The sequence below is a fragment of the Falco punctatus genome (genome assembly GCF_963210335.1).
Source record: "Falco punctatus genome assembly, chromosome: 1".
Lineage (NCBI taxonomy): Eukaryota > Metazoa > Chordata > Aves > Falconiformes > Falconidae > Falco > Falco punctatus.
The window spans coordinates 41,698,450-41,712,768 of record NC_137580.1 but is presented as its reverse complement, the minus strand read 5'-3'; the positions used below and the strand labels follow the sequence as shown (position 1 = coordinate 41,712,768).

The 14,319-nt window shown below is 34.2% G+C and overlaps 1 protein-coding gene across 2 annotated transcripts in view; it reads right to left on the bottom strand.

Moving 5' to 3' along the window:
• The window catches only part of CTNNA2 (catenin alpha 2), a 557,331-nt gene that overhangs the window by 471,880 nt on the left and 71,132 nt on the right, over positions 1–14,319 (bottom strand). The window lies entirely within an intron of this gene.

The window sequence follows — 14,319 nt, the reverse complement described above, 5'->3', positions numbered from 1 at the left end:
TCTATTTTCTTTCATTCTGTTAAAGTGTTTACATGTTTGATTGCTACTAAGAAAAAACAGCTTGTGCAATGACCAGATAACTTACCAACTTCAGCTTTGTTACAAAAGGAACTGTAGTATAAAAGCCAGAACAACAACAACAAAAGACACATTTCCATCAGTTTCTTTTTATTTACATCTTCTTATGTCTCCCTTGAGTTATCTCTAGTGACAGCATCTATAACATTAAAACTTTACACAAGCAGTAGCATCAGAAATTTACTGGGGTTTAACTAATTTTTTTCTTTATATTGTTCCATTAGAACCACTTCTTCAACTTCCCCTGAGTTCATTGTGAATTTGAAATAGTGACCCTTCCATAACTTTGAAATTCCTTCTTGTATAAGAGCTAGATATGAATTTGGGAACATTACCACACAGTTGGCATCATAAGGAAATGTTTGAGCAAGGATTGGTAACCACTGATACAATTTGGGGAGAAAAAAATTAGTTCTACATAATTTCACTGGTTTATTCCAAGTAAGCAAAGTAAACTGAAGTATTAACCAAAGATAAATCTTCGCTATATAAGCCTTGCAACAGCATAATGCATCATTAAAAAGAGCACATTTAATCAAATCCATAAATGAATCTAACCTATTAAGAAATGCAAAATTCAAGCTCAGGTTATACAGTATATTACTGACTGATGCATAATACTAATCCCAGAAATGTACCAGTATCTTTTCCTACCTCGATGTAGCAAAATTTATTTACAGAAATACAGGTCTAAAATATGTAATTTCATTGGGTAATTTAAGGTAGTATTTGCTAAAAATTTAAATACTGGAAATTAGATTTATGGACCAGAGGCTTTTGCCAGGAATATTGCAAATATACATGTGTGTGCACTATTTTAAATTAAGTTAGACAACTCAACTTATTTATATATTTTCCTACCAATATAATAACTAAAAGTAAAAATTGCGAAGAGGAAAAATTTAACATTTTATTTCTATTGCCACTGAATACCACATTCAAAGCCTGAGTCCAAGATTAAATAATGTCATTATGGTAAATATCTCACATTATAAGACATCTTGATAGCACTTATTTTGGAAGGCTGGGATAATTTATGACATGTTATAGTCTTTCCTCTCATTTGTACTCATCTCGGGACAAATGGAGGGTTGCCTCCGAGAATATGATGACCTAAAGGGAACAGACTTTCAGTATTCATCTTCACTTTTACAGTTACAATTTCACCTTTTGCAATTTCTACACAATTCTCTTCAGATTGGGTGCTACAAACTTATCTTTTTTCATTATTTTTGACGCTACATATTTCATTAAGAAACACAGTATTTGTGCCTGAGAAGAAACCATGAAATCAAAAGAGATTATTTTGTGGAATTAATTTTGATCTTGTCATTAGTGAGACAAGTGCTTAAGATGGAAAAAATGACAATTTCTTAAATGTTCTTGATACAGTCGATGTCCTAATCACCACTGCTGTGTCACACTTTCATTCAGATTTATCTATCCATCATCCATAGCTTCATTCTCTTAGATTGCCTTAAGATAATCTGTTTCATTTTACCAGCAAGTAACAGAGGAATGAAAACTAGCCCATCTTATCCTAGCCAGATAAAAGACACAACCTATAAGGACCCAGCTACTTCTAGTTCCAATAAAACAAACCTAATTAATTTAAATGTAAGATTTTCAGAATAAGCTTTATACATAATTGACCTTGCTCTCTCAAACAACTTTTTACAGTGTCCTGTTTGAATCACACAAATTGTCTCCTTTGTCACTTCAATTCCTATGCGTATGATTTTTTCCTTTTCATATCCTGTCCTTATCAGCTGCCTAAATACAAATACATCTCATAAATTATATTGTCTCAAAGGACCACAGTATAATTTTCTACTGTTGTAAACTACAGCTTCAGTTTACAACTAAAAACCTATGGAAATCTACAGTTATATACCAAATATTTAATCCATCTTCTTCTAAGTTAATATTAGTATATTTATATATGGTTGAAAGTTGTTGTTGGTTTAGGAATTATTTCCTCTTTTTCTTTATTCTTACTCCCCCTCCATCCCAAAATATAAAATGAACAAAGAAACATGTAGATGTACTTTAAAGTAACCTAGGAAATTCAAGTTATTCCTTCTAGGCAAAAGAAAACGGAAAGCATGTATAGTTCTTCCTGAAATTAAAAAGAACAACTCTTAATTTCCACATGCAGCAGAGAAGAACTTAATATATGCATGAATTTTATTAAGAATACAAAACTGTACAAAGCCAACTTTCTAATATAAAAAGACATTTCAACATTTTTGTGCCTTTCATTGTTGAACAAGGAGCACTAGCTTATTTACCAATAATACCTTAAAATTTAAAATGTTAATATTAAAAATAACAAAAAATAACTTATTTACCAATCACCTTCTAACTCCTTCTCCTCCAATGTGGCAATTACTAAAGTGTTTAAACATAAAATTATACATAACAACTTTAAAATTATATATTAAAACCTTTCTGCTCACATTTCTATTTTTGCATTCAAAATCAGAAATTCCCTACAGAATCAGAATCGTTTAGGTTGAAAAAGACCTTTAAAATCATCACTTCCAACTGTTAATCTAGAACTGCCAACTCCACCACTAAACCACGTCCAGTCAACAAGATTTCAAAGTGATTTCAATTCTAACAAAGTGATGTTGTTGGGGGAGGTTCCATGTATTACCTGCCTTTCCCACAGTCCACTTCAAGCTTTCCAGTGCCTACTGGTTTTCCCACCAGAACTGACAGTACCACAGTCCATTACTAACCTCACCTCTTAGAGGGATCCGACTCACTCAGACTTGCTAAACCACATAATTCGAGCAAATGGGATTTGTTACAGGGGATTTTTTAATGTAGTATACAGAAAGTTTAACACTGCAAGTTGCTGATCCAACAGAACCTTGTAGCATCTAACTATACAGAAGCCTGAATCCAAAAAATCTGAATCGTGGCTCTTGTTTACAAGCATCTGATGAGTTCTTCATGCATTTGCCTGTAAGTTACCATTTTCTATTAGGCACCATTAGGCACCAGCGGTTAATTAGTTTTTCCCATATGCCAGCACATACATAAATTCTAATTATTAACTGTGTTAGATCATCAGTTTACACAAATTACCTTTAAATTCAACATTTGCATACATTGTGGTCTGCATATCCTCCTCCAGACAACAGCATCTGTTTTGGAGGACTTTGTTAGTTCTTTGAAGAGATACACACTTCTTGATATTTAACCAGGTATTTAAGCCGTCATCACTTGCATCATCAAGGTCTCCATCTATTATTTCAGCTGAAAAATCACATAATTTTCCTAGGCTTACACACAGTAATTGAAGGGCACAATAATGCTGTTTCACACATGACATTATTTCTGCTCAATGCAATACTAAAACTCATGAACCTGAGAGCGCTGGATGGAATTTCCAGATAAGGCTGAAGGGCACTTCCAGTTTCACTAAAACAAAGTCAAAGGCATAGCATCCTTCCACCTCAAAGCACCGAAATCTTCACTTACTGAACTTTTACTGTTACTCTTCCCTTGTGTTGTAGAAAAGAAGAAAGAATTGTTGAAGGGGAGAAAGAGGAGGAGGAAACCAACCTTTTGTTCCTTTGTACAAATGGTAGCAAGTACCAAATATTGAAAAGTTACAGCACGGTTTACTTTTCAGTCCAGCAGCACAGATCTGTGCCTGGTCCCCACATAGTTTAGGAACGCTTACACGTGACTGCGTGGTCATACCACAATACCAAGTTCAGCATGTTGGATGAATGTGTGCCCAAGCACAGTCCCAAGTTATGACAATTTCTAGCATTCTCAGACCAAAGTGTATCCCCACTTCCCACTTAGAAAACAAGTAGTGCCAGCTGCATGATTACTTCTTAGCCTTGGAATTGCACCTTGAAACGTGTTCTGGCTTACTGTCACGGTTTGGCATAATCAATGTGAAAGAGCATGTAAAAACAGAACCTGCAGAGATTATTTGAAAATGTCGCACAGGACAGACACATTACTGTAATGGTTTCATCTTTATGAAGAAAGTAAGGAATTGTATTTGATTAATGACTGCACCAGCCATGGTGGAATCCTCTGGGCACAGAACACACACATGCCTTCATACCAGTGCCATAGCTTGATTTTGTAGGTAGATACCTTTTTTTTTATAACCTGGGTATTGACTGGGTAATTCAGGTAGTTCACATGATAAAGTGCTCAAAACCAGATTATAAGTAAAATATAGAGTCAAATTCTCTAATGACTATTTACTTTGAAGGTGTAATGAGAAAGGGAAAGTTGTTAAAATATGTAAACAACTCTAGAAAAGCTAAATGAAAAGCTAAGCTCCCATTGACAGCCATATTATGATTTTTGAGATTTTTCATGAAAGGTCTTACAGGAGGGAAAGAAAAGCTAAGCTTCATAAAATAATAAGCAGAACAAATCAAGGTAAAATGTATATGTATTTCACTTAGGACTCTAGTATTACAAATCACTTCAGCTTTGCCTTATGCTGTGTAACTCCTACAGAAATTACCGAGTAATTGTCCTGTACTGCGAAAAATGCATTAATTTTTCCCAACATATCTTCCAGGGATTTGGGTTTTTTTTCTAGTTGTTTAGTTGGGGTTTTTTGGTTGGTCGGTTTTTGTTTGGTTGGTTTTTTTTTTTTCTTTTTGGTTTTGTTGGGGGTGGGGTGGGTGTGTGTGTGTGTGTTGGGTTTTTTTCTCTCCTTTGCTAACCATGGAAGCCTTAGGCATCAAGGAGACACTGCAGCAAGGTTTTGGATAGAAAGAGTTTCAGTATCAGCCATGGATACACATATGCTTAGTCATGCCAAAATGTTATAATGTCATTAACTATGTCACACAAAGGAAGCAATCATCTGAAACAAGGACCAGAAGACAATCTTGTACCTAAGGAAACAGAACAGCAAAGTATCTCATTTTTCACACAAGATTACACAAGCAGTTAGAAATTCTAAAGAAAGTCTGCTAAAAGGGCTACTTTCCACTAAAAGAGAAACGATACGATTTTACAAGCCCAATATTATGTTTTCATTCATAAAATCTGGGAACAGGGCCAGACCTGACTGCGTACATTCAATTTGACCTTTTAGAAACGTTTATTTCACTGCCGAACCTCCACACTAATACATAACTTTGAATTATATCACTAATGCCAGTCAGAGATACCACCTCCCAGTGAAGCAGCAGTTGCTTATAAAATCCTTCTGGGACCATCACTCCTAAAGTAGCCATCCTACAGATTACATCAATAAGCCTGGCTGTCTAAAGAAAGTGACAGTTTTGGATGCTAGCAATTCACTAAATCGTGTTGATTAAGAGAGAATCTTGCAATAACGGTGGTGACTGTGCCCAAGAAAACAACTCCACTTTTCTATGACTGTTCAGTTCAACAGTGCCCAAACTTGTCAGCCAAGGTTAGCATACCCTGTTAACAGAAGGTGGCTGCAACTCAGTGACATCAAGCCAACCTACTTTTAGATGGAAGTCAATGTAGATAGAAATAAAATAAATCATGGTGATTATCTGTACTGTGTGCAACTCTACTGTGTCTGCATACAAAGACGCATCCCAGACCAGGATCCCTCATCCTGACTGAAGCCAGAAGCCTGGAGTGAGCTGTTACTAGTAGAACAACACATACACCTCACACTTACCTTCTCATTTCCTCAGAGACCTATTGAAAGTGAGCTCTAGCATGGATGATTTGCCTTCTGGGTATATGTTAGATACTTCAGGGTGTAACTGACACAGAACTGGATCAAAAGCCACAAAATGTTGTTTCAAATCCTTCCTCAGCTTTATATTTTTTTTAGTAACTTCAAGGTGTCACCTCATTTGTGCCATTCTCTTTCCTTGCAATAAACAGTTTCCTCCAGTTCACCAAAGGACTGAAAAAAATAATTTTGCGACTGTGAGATGTTTAACACTTCAGAAACATACAGCTATACAGGTATTGTATTATGCAAGAAAATAGAATATGCAAAATTTAGAATGAACCTTTGGTGTACTCAGAGTAAGAGGACTTGGTCATTTGAAGTGAGCAGCATCTCATTCATCCCGAAACTACAAGAGGGCTGTATTAGGATTACTTTTCATTATATTTCAAACTTTCTAAACATCTAAACCTTTGCATAACTCAGCTTCCCTAACATTCAGTATTTTTTTTTCATAACAAAGAAATCTAGCACCAATTACTTTTCTGATAACATTCCACTAGTAAAATCAATGTGAAAGTACCAGAAAATTAGAAACTGTATTTGTTCTGGGACACTTTGTTATTCTTTTAGATTTATCACCTTTTTAATAAATAACCCATTACATGGCAATAACTGAAACAATGCATAAAAATTATTAATCTTCTGAGCCATGCCATCTCAGTAGATTGATTAAAAACCCTGGCAAAATAAAATTAAAAAAATCTGACCATTCACATAGTATACAAATTTCAAAGACAAACCAGACTTTAATTAGATATTTTTCAGTCTTTTTCTCTTGAACTTCATGACAAACTTGAAACTCAAGTCTCATATGCTACCTTATCATTCTTTAGATTATTTGAAATAACTTTAGTTCTCTGTTTAGGCTATACTTGCTGGTGCTGTAGTCAATCTACCACATTTAACTTATAATTACAACCCCCAGTGCTGCAGATTAAGATAGCATTCATCAGTAGCTTGGCAATTCAGAAGAGTGTGTCAGACACACAGAGACCTTAAAAGAGCAAGGAATTTTTTCTCCCCTTAACAGCCCATGATATGGGCTCCGAACCTGTTTTATTGAAACCACTAGCAATTTTCTCTATTGCTTTCAATGGGAAAAAGATTCGAGTTCCTATTATGTGAGATTGATGATGACTACATGGTGACTAAAGCACCAGAAGTTCTCAAGCCTGATTTAACCTTTAGTCTTTTTGAAGACCACTTTTCTTTCTACTCACCCTCCCTCCATTCCCCATTCCCTTTCTGTTGTACACACATCTCACTGCTTTAGTAATAAACTTTGGAAAATACTTCTGTATTTGGTTTATCAGATGACTTGTCCCAATTCTTTCTTTTCTTAGTAGCTCTCAAAAATTTCTCCAAAAGCATCTTTTCCCATCAACACAGTATTTCAAAGACATGTTACCTCCTGTTGACAGTTTCTGATTATCATAATTGTATTTCTGTTTGCTTTTTTTACAGTCAAGTATACACTGAACATGGAACATTTAAGTGTTTGAAAATAAATTTAATTCTGTACATAGCAAAAAACAAAGAAATGGGACAGTAGATTTTGATTTATTCTTGTCCCTTTTATAATATTAAGTTGATGGTGTGTAATACGTAGCACAACTTATTATGTACTTCATATAATCCTTCACACTAATCAGAATAAATTTCTTCGTAGTGACATCATCACAAATTTAAGAACCAGTGATATGAACAATAAACACTATTACATTACAGTGTCAGATCTTTGTTTACTAACTTTGGTCTAGGAAACTCATAATGTTTTAAGATCTGATTCAGCGAAAGAAAAGGAAAATCTATATATGAAGAAATACACGTTACCAAGGACATTTGACCTAGATCTGTTCATTTTAAAGGCCAGGGAAGCAACTGCTGCACTACTGAGCTGAGGGCAGACCTGGACCTAGAAACCTACTCCTTGTGTTGGATCAAGAACAACTTCATTCTTCCTATCTCTGGAGATGCAGATACAAAAACACTAGCTATAAAGCCAGCATCTAATATGGCCTGTTTATTCCATTTCACCAAATTTTCCTGGAAAATAATCTATTACACCACTACACTGAAGCGTATACTCAATTTGTGAACAGAACAGGTATAGCAAAAAGAACGGGATAGTGCTAGGCAACCTAGAATTTGATGATTTTTCTGAATACATCCACTAAAAGGTTTATTTCTATTTGTCAAACTTTCTCTGTAATTTCTTCTGCTATGTATGCAATGAGGCATTTAAATAACAAAAATCTAGCAAAGAAAGTATTTCCATAGCAACTATTCCAAGGAATACAATTCAGCAATTCATACCATAAAACTTTGTGTACTTTGACCAATGCTTTTCTTTATCTAGATGGATTTCTTTATCTATGTGCAAGTAGAAATATTAATATTGGTCATGAAGAGTTTCATATTAACACATTCAACACTATACTAGAAGAATGTTCGATGATGCCTCTACAAAATGTGATGTTAACCTTTCAGAGTTCAGCATTTCCAAAACTCTTCAGGTAATTCTAAACAGATTTCAAGCAAGAATTTGATTTAATATTTCAAATGTCTAGAATGACATCAAATAAAAATGCAAAGAGAATTTATAAAGATTTTTACATTGAACAAGAACTTTTCACAGCAGAAAGTAAAGCTTCTGATTAAGAATTTATATTTAGACTAAGTACAATGTTTTTGATATTTTTATCCCCCCCCCCCCCCCCCCCATTTAAAATTTTTTTAAGGTTTGAAAAACGTTAGCTTTGTAAATCCTTTCGGAATTTATATGCTATCCTTTTGCTCTCTCATTGCAACATATTACTGCTGATGTATTACATAGTGTATAATCATTCTTTTAGATAAACAAATATAAACTATCAGCCGCAAACACCTCAGAACAGATTCCAATTCTACTGTGACCAGAAAAATCTTTCGTATAATCTTAAATCTCAAAATAGGTGATTCTTAGGCTCATAACATCAGAGCTGACAACACACACCATACTCCAAAATAAGCCCCTTTGTGAGATTATTTACTTAATATACACCTAGCTGTATTCTTCCCTGTTACAAAATATATTTTGTATTAGGTTTTTGGATAAAAAATAGGGGATAGTTCTTATTAGGACAAAATTTCTAACCAACAGTGCAAAATATCATTGACTTTTCCAACGAGGGGATTCCCTTCACTGAGGAATGAAGGAGCATTATGTAATTATATAGAACTTATATAAATAAAACATTATATAAACAAGTAATTTTACTTTCTTTCACAAGAAAATTCATGCTAAGTTGGCAAACCAGACTGGAGATGAGAAACAGGACTGTAGATGCCTCGTGCAATTTTTGTTTATCTGTTTCTACATGAACCACGTGTCCTTCTGTTGAAACCACCAGATTCACGTGAGAACCTGTCAAAACCTTCTTCATTACTGAGTACAGTGCAACACTGAACCTTTCTGAAGAAACCTACCAGTGGAGTCCAGTATTTGAACTGTCTCTGTAATAAACAGAGCCTCAAAGAGCCTCAAATTAGCCACGCTCAGAGCAGAATGCCACCTAAAATAGTTGTTTGGAAACGGAAAAAAGTTTATCTTAAGCCCATTTTCTCTTCAAGACTTTAGGATTTAGCTCCAGGGGACAGTACTGCACATGGTAATTCAGGACAAGCAGCTCCCTCCAACAGACCTCCTCCATCCCATCCAAGCAGGAGTGATGGTCACTCTGAAATTAGAGATGTAAGAAGCGGTCACGGTGTCTCATCACCCAGCTTATGTTTACATGCATTCCTACAGACCGGGAGAAAGCTGCCTTTTGATACTTTCCTCAGCCCAGAATCCTTGTTCCCTAGGAAAACGTCCCAAGCAACAGCCCACAGCCCCCTTCCTCTACAACCCCCCCACTATTTCTGTCCTTACAGCAGTAGCACTCCCTGACTCTCCTTTTAAAGGTGTGCTACTTAGAAAAACAGACAGGAAAAATTATTCAAAAAACCCTAATCTGAAAAAAATATTTAGCATTTCTGATAAACAACATGATTGAAGCTACCTCAGAATTCTTAATAGTCAGTCTCAGAAATTTCTGGGTGTAAGAAACCAGAGTAGTGGTGGGTGATGGTTTTTTAATTACATTCATTAATAGATAGTGACACTTAAATGCAAAGATTTCAAAGCATTTAATGTTCCAGCAGCATCTGAAGAAACTATTAGTTAATGCTGGGAGTGAAGTCTTCAATGAAAACCAAGACAAAAAAGTATTCTTCTAACTGAATGACCACAGAAACTGTTAATTTTTTTAATAAAAGAACATAAACAAATGTGTTTACATTTTCAGAAATAATACTGGTAATTAGCTTAAGTGCTGGTAGGGACGGAGAAGTGAGTACAGATATCTCAAGCTTTGCTTTAGGCTGCCTTATCATTATGAAGTATTTCTACTGCATTTAAATTGAATGTGTTAAACATGACAGAAATTCATGTAAACTTCAAGAGAAAGATCAAATAAAGAAGCCATGGTAGAAAGGAGAAAAGCAGAGTTTGCAACATGTCTATCTGAGAAGGATCACAAAGTCACAGAAAAAAAGAAAAGGAAAATTAGTGATTGAAGGAAGTACAAAGAGTGGAGAGAAAATCAAGGGACTTGAGAAAAGGATTCTCCAAGGTTTCCATCTGCTGCTTTAACCACTGATTTAAAAAAAAATAATAATTCACAGAACCAGGAAATTGAAATATATCCCAAGGTATTAAAGTCCAAAGGCTTTGAACTGTAATTTATTCACACTAAAAAGTCTATAAATAACTGTGACGTACGGAAAAGAGAAGAAAAAAAGAAAAAGAAAAAGAAAATGAAAAGGGAAAAGTTAGAATGTGAAAAGGCTAAGTATAGAAAGCACAAATTTTATTCTCTTTAATCACATCAACCTCTCAAAAAGAACGGGTTACAGGAATGCATAAATGCATGTCAAAATTAAAGTCATGGTTAGTAGGATTTTGTTTCATAAACTGAAAATACCTGGACCATAAGCAGCAACACTGAGGTCTCCACAAAAAGCATAAATTAAAGCAAGAAAGGCCAAAAAGCTCATTTGCTTATGTAAAATGTCTCATTTGAATCAAGCAATCAGTTGATTACTTTAGAGCAAGGTCACTTAAAAAAAAATCAAATAAAACAGAAATAAATATCGACTTGTTTAAGAGGTGGGGAGGAAAGGCAGGACCAAATAAAAAATTATCCAACCTTACCCAAAACCCCTGCTTCTAAACCTTGCTGTTCCCCAGCTTCCCAGTATGTTTTCAATACAGGAATACATACTTTACCTAATGTGGACATTTATATGCCTCAGAACCCATGTACATACATGTTGTGGATGGTCTGAATTACTACCTTTTAAATGCATTTCTTTTATCCTGCCATGTTCTAGTTTCAAGGAAGAGCAGGTTTGGAAAAGCTTTTCCCTAGAACCTGCTACAGCGAGCTCAATGGAAGAAACCGAACAGATGGTTTGTCAGCGGGCAGTTTATAATGGAGGATTTCCAGGTAAGGGCAGAAAAATATTTGTCCGCTGATATACACCCCTCTCCTCCAAAACACAGTACCAATATTTGTGATCAAGCTTTCCAACATATGGATTTTATATTTATCACATTTTGTGAGGAAATGGCCTTTTTTTTCCCTATATCCTGCACAGGAGAAGCTGCTTCTAGTTATAAGTGCAACTACAGTAAAGAAAAAAAAACAAACCAAACCAACAAACCTCTCCAGAGGCAACTGGAATATGACTGGTTATGCCTTTTTTACTCAAAGTCTGATACATGTACAGAAAAAAAGAAGAAAAAAAAAATCTGCCTATAGGCAAGTGTCAGCTACAACTGTGTTTGCTCCATCTTCCTCATTTTTGCATAACACATTTCTGGAGCGAAACCTGACTTTATGTTCCTGAGAGACAATATTAAAATAATATAAAAGGGGAGTATTTGTGAGCAAGCTATCAATATTGTATTAAATTGAGCCTTCAAATTTTAAAATTACTAAGATGTGTCACTCAATGTCCTTGATACTTATTCTACAACATGAATTATTAAATCTTCATAGATGTCATCCAACTGAGAATATTAACAAGATTCTATTGTATTTTGAAACAGAAATCACATCAGAGATCAACACTGGTTTGTGTTGTCACATATTACTTACGGATTTTAATCACACAGGTTTTAGAACTTCTGATCAATACCATGCACTTCTCGCTTACCAAGATGAAAACTAATGAGCAAAGCTAATTAAAATTTGCAAGTTCATCAATTTATAATGAAGCTGAAGATAAACACTTTTTTTTTTTTTTTTTAACTTGTCTTTGGAAACTAATATTTTGCTTTCAGACAATTTATAATGGTTATCTTATACAACTTAGCTAAAGAAATTAAGAGAATACTTCATTCTAAAAATTCAATCAATACTTTGGCAAAGGGACAGAAGCCTCTCAGACTAGTGAAATTGAAGAGTGGGAAGAAAAAAGGGTAGATTCAGAAGTATTATTTAACTGGAAAAGGTTTTTTTCTATTTTTCCTTATTTTATCCAGGAATACTTTTCAACTTTGTATTTTATTGCTCTTTTGCAATAAATACATTATTAAATTTTAAGCCAATCCTCAATATACTTTTTACCCCCATACACAATAAACAGAGAGATAGGTAGAGTGTAAAATTGCCCTATACAACATGCTGCTGCTCTGCAGCAGTTATCAAGGTTAGAACTGAAGTTCCAGCTGCAATTTTTGGTGCTCTGCAAACTCTCTAATTCACAGTTGGGTTTATGTTTCTACTTTAGAAGATACTCCATATATAATACACACATGCTACACAAATCAGCATTATAAAATTGGTGAAGTATTTAAAAAAAAATTATCACGGAAAAAAGTCATCATAAAAGAGTGACAGACTGTAAACAAATTAATATCTAAATGTGACACATTCACTATATGCACCCTAAGGAAAGTTAAACTATTAAAGTGGTGGAATTCACTGCCTAGGTAGCTAGAACAAAATTCTGCTTGTGAGGCTAACATTCAGGAGATGCAGTGAAAAATTGCTTTTGTTTCAATCTGTTTAGTTTAATCCCACATCTTTTTCGTTCAAAGTTCAGAAGATAACTGGTATTTCAAAATGCTGGAAAGCCTTGTCTCTTCTATTAATTTCAGCATTTACAGAATAAAAGGGGTGGAGGGGTGAATAATCAGTATAGCTACCTGAAATATACCAGAAATCTACCATTTCTCAAATTGAAATGATATGATGAACATGCACACACCAAAAAAAAAATAAAAATAAAATAATTCATAATGACAGATAACTTTTGTTATACTGATTTAAATGGTAAGAAAAATAACATATTCATCCTGCATATACATTTTATTAAAGTAAGAAAACATTTAAATGTCAATTTTCTGTATTTTAATTAAAATTTCCATTCAACAGTTCAAATAAAAATATCAGTCTGTCAAATAACATTATCCAGCACTCTTTAAATGTAGATTCTTGAAAAATTAAGTACAGGAATTAAGTAGACAGCCAAGGTGAAAGACCACAAAGGAAATTTAGAAGATAACTACAATGGGTCAATTTGTCAAATTTTGACTTCTGATTTCAATTTTAACAGTAGTATTTTCCATAGGTATAATGTTTAGAAAATAATTGTTTTTCAGTTAATAATGTGAATATTGTGGAGTTTCCTGGGTTTATTTTTATTAGGAATGTAAACGATGGATTGTATTTAAACGTAAATCAAGTAGTTTTAAAGGTCACTGATCAAGAAGAACAGTTTGCCTCTTAGAAAAATAACTGATGAGGAGAATAACAGAACAAACTTCAATATTATTTTTTTTTTCCAAATCAAAATTCTTTAACAATTTTGTATTTTAAAAATCACAATTATTTAATGAATAAGAAACAGCACAACGAAACCACAGAACTAGAGATATATTGTGTCTTTTCAGTGGTGATCTGTATTTAGGAACTATGGAAAAGACTTTTGTAAAGAGTATTTGTGATTAGAACCAGCACACATATTTGAAAACATTAAGAGGAAAAAATCCTGCATTGTCAAGAAAATATTCTGTACAAAGTCGATAGGTCTTTTCCCACTCTAATTGCTTGGATTTCAGGACTTGCAGATCATACATTACCCCACAGCAAAAAGTGTTTAAGACATGGCTCTACTGCCTAAAACATTAGCAATAAAATACCAGAAAAGAGATGACTGCCTTTCAAATGTAAATTGTTTCTGTCAGCAGCGTGTGATTATGTTACACAGCTTCACTTGTAGAATCGCTGTGCCTTTTTAAACTACCTAAAAATTAAAACCAGAAGCACACATCTATTACATACTTACTTTTCACACAAACTTGCCATAACATTCCATATTGAATATATAGCAACTCTTCCATAGTTGTAAGAATACCACTATCTAAAGAAGGTGAAATTACAAGCTTTCTCCAGTGTATACACTCTATATAGCAAGACATGTAGAGAGAA